Source organism: Aplysia californica, unplaced genomic scaffold (assembly GCF_000002075.1).
Source record: "Aplysia californica isolate F4 #8 unplaced genomic scaffold, AplCal3.0 scaffold00591, whole genome shotgun sequence".
Lineage (NCBI taxonomy): Eukaryota > Metazoa > Mollusca > Gastropoda > Aplysiida > Aplysiidae > Aplysia > Aplysia californica.
The window spans coordinates 480,429-484,344 of NW_004797861.1; positions in this window are offsets into that span (position 1 = coordinate 480,429).

The window sequence follows — 3,916 nt, forward strand, 5'->3', positions numbered from 1 at the left end:
TGGTCATCACAACACATTAAGTATGAGTGTGGTCATTACAACACAGTAAGTATGAGTGTGGTCATCACAACACAGTAAGTATGAGTGTGGTCATCACAACACAGTAAGTATGAGTGTGGTCATCACAACACGGTAAGTATGAGTGTGGTCATCACAGCACGCCAGGCCTAAACGAAATGACAATGACAATGTCAATGACCAGGGGCGGCTCTTTCACTGGGAAAGACCAACAGCATTGGTCACTTTTTGTCGGCTGTACAGTGGACAAGAGATTGATAGCTGACGATAATTTTTATTTAGTTTCAAGGAAATACACATAAATATCTAATCAAGATTCAAAAAGCACTCGGCTATTTGAAGGTGCTCTTAGAGACAATAGTGGTTCTTTGGTGTGTTGTCTCACTACAGAGACTCATTCCTTCATCTTCCTTTATCACCGGGGCTCGTATGTAAACCGCCCCTGTCTCCATGTGGAACTTCTGCACGCGAGGCATTTCCCAACCCCGCCCACCCGGTGTGGCGTGAGCCTACCTGGCGAATCCAGGCTTTGCCTAGAGGGCTTAAAAGACCGCTTCTAATTGCCTATTGGCCTCTCTGTAATTGACAAAGGAAGAACACGTCTGCAGTACATGGGTGCCAGTGAAAAATTGTTCCAGCCCTGAAAACCCAGATCCAAAATTTTCCCAACCCTGAAAAAAAAATAAAAAATGAAAACTCTTCCTTCCTTGCCGTCTGTATGTTGCTCGTTGAACCATTTAGTCGCCTTTAACGATGCATGCTAGGGTCCAGAGGTGGATACCATTCTTACTCCTTATCCACAAGGAGGCAGAGTCCAAGCTCATGCTTTCTTAAAGAAGGCAGTTATGTTGGTGGTCTTAGTTTTTTTAAGGGTCTTGGAGATTGCCTGACTAAGGCAAAAGCATGCACCGGGTTGTTCGACTTTCCTACACCACACAGAAACTTTGACATCGTCGAAAATTTCATCAAACCATTGCCAACGCCACTTATTTTTTTACACTTTTCTCCAATTCCTCCGTAGAAGCAGGTCTATTTAGAAACTTCACCTTCAAAAATCAAACAGAGCTTGCACAGATTTAGAAATCTATTAGAATTTATCGAGGTTGGCGGTAGCAGACCTGCCACTCTATGAAATCTAAAAATCAGGATTTTCGAGTAAAAAATATCAGGATCTGGTGAAAAAATTCGGGATCAACGGCAAATCAGGTTTAAAATGGTACTGGGGAAAGGGGGATGGGGGGTGTCTCCTGTTCGCCTTTTATGAGGCAAGTATGCAAGAGAAAACTTTTGCAGGAATAAGTTCACGTTTGGGCCTCTTTATAAAGGGAAAACTGAAAGACAGCATTACTCGAGTCAGAGTTGGATAGACGGATGGAACGCAAGTTGCAGTAAAGCTGACACTCACGTAGTCGTAGTCTTGAAAATAGCTGACACAACTCTCATCCATGCAAAAAGCCCGCGTTTTCATACAGTAACAACGTTTGACTTCCATCGCATATAAACTCAAGGCACCCCTCCCCCCCACCCCCGAAAGAAAAGATCGCACCAAGGTTGTTCATTTTTTTTCTTATTCCTTTACTTTGTCCGCAATTAATACATGTATCAGGGCACGCACTTTAAGCCCAAGTGTCAAAACAATACCCCACCCCCCTCCCCTCCCGAAAAACACCTCGACCAATGCGACCGGTCTGAATAAACTTTTCTGACCCCGACAGCCGACGGTCCCCGAAACACGCGCTACTCACACATACGAGGTCATGTCACGTGAAGAGAATTAGCGTTTGAACTTTCCACCGACAGGTCTTGATGACGGGCACGACTAACCAGAACTCAGACGAAGCTTGCTTTTAAAGCAACGGCAGAAAAACGAATAGATTATTCTTTGGCCTATGTCATAATTGTTACAGTAACCAGGACACCATCAGAGAATTCAGGATTATAAAAGCGAAAGTAGATCTTGAGCGTATCCATGTCGGAATTCAAAATCGATACTACGTCGGTTTTAGTTGAAATAACGTACGTGAATCATCTACTAGATTCGGCATAGATGCTTTAGAAAGTAGCGTTTCAAGTTCCTGCCGATAAAAAATCCAATCGGTGCTTCCAAGCAAAAGAGATTGCAGAACTTTTTATATTTTTTTCTAAGAATCGGACGCAACAGACGCGTTCACCCCTTATTTGAGCCATGTAATTTATTTATCCTTTCGATCCCGTCACCGGCGTTTCCGGTGATCAGACAGACGAAACGAAATATCGCATCCGGAACTTGCATGCATATCGCGATACCAGTTTTTAAAAGTCCACTACGCTTGGCCGGACTCGATCGTTACCGGCCAAATTTTTTTCGGTGATTAATTTTTTTTCTTTCTTTTTTTTTTTTTCATTTATAAAGACCCGATGCAACCCGGAAAGTGATGCTGTGAAATTTTGTCAGCCCGGATTTCCGGGCTGGGCCCGGAGGTCTGGCACCCATGCTGCAGTACAAATAATTTTTTTTTTAAACATAATTTCATCAGTTTCATTTATTATTCAACCTGTTTCTTATCACTGCTTGTACATCTACTGTTAGCATAAAATTATTTCTATTGAATTTCAAGCCATCAGTGGTTCTGTTTGGTGATCTCTTCATCGCCTACTTCCCAGAGTTACCTTACGTAAACTTGGCCTGAACCCTGGGCCGTCAATCTTGTGCTCCACCCAAGAGGGAATTTTAACGAGGTGAGGAGAGGGAATTTTAACGAGGTGAGGAGAGGGAATTTTAACGAGGTGAGGAGAGGGAAGCGCCCCATTCGGCCTAAAACAATACACCCCCCTCCCTCCCTTTTCGACCTTCATCCCAGCTTGACTCTAATTTCTGTAACTAGCATTTGGCACAGTTCTCCTCTTAGAACTGTGTTCTGAGAGCATTTTTTTCAATGTGTGTGGCTGTGTGTTTGGTACAGTGTACAGTATCTGATTCTAGACTCCCTCTGCAAGGGACAGCGTCATCGGAAAGGTATCAATTGAAAGCACACGTACAGGTTTCATATTTGTACATGATGCGAGTGCTCGCTGAGACTGCATGTGTGTGTGTGAAAAGTAGGTCTTTGGGTGATCATGTAAAGGGGGCACGGCTAGGAGGCGGTTGTTTCTCACTTTGAGTTTGTTTTTTCTAGTACCATAGTCTTGTTCCATGCCAATTTATTTCAGTGGCTTCAATCAATGTCTTGAAGCTCAGATTTACATTTTGAAGTTTGAAACGGCGTGGATTTTCTTTCTTAAAACCCTTTTCAAATTATGTTACCTTTCCCCCCTCTCTCTTTATCACCAACTCAAAAACCTCAACGATTTCTTTAAAATACCCTGCCTGGCCCCATCAGCCATTTTAATCATTTTAAGGAAAAGACCCATAGGTCCCAACAATGACAAAATATCCACACAGAAAGCAATCAGAGTAGCCTAGATCTACCTCACGTCTAGAGTAGTCTTAGACTAACTTAGAGCGAGTGAGAAGTTTTTAACACACACGTTTACGCCTAGATCTCTAGAAGTGCCTGGCTCAGGCTCACTTTTTGTGACTCACAGACCGGAGAAAGGATTTATCGGGCGGCACATCGATAAGTTTCGGACCGGTCAGAGAGTTTCTCGGGCTCTAATTAAGAGTTAATACTACCCTACCGACTACTAATCTAGATCTTACTATTCTAATCCTACTCTGGCCCTTCCCCTGATTTCTAATTCCTCCTGACCCTACCCCTTCGTTCCTCTAATACGAGGTGCCCACTACGACTGGATTGGGCCGATTGCCTGACTCAGTCGCCTGAAACTGAAAACAAGAAAGTGGCTATTCTCACCCGCCCGGAAGTTCTCGCAAGATCAACTCCTCCCCTCTTCTCTCTCTCTCTGTCTCTTTCTGAAT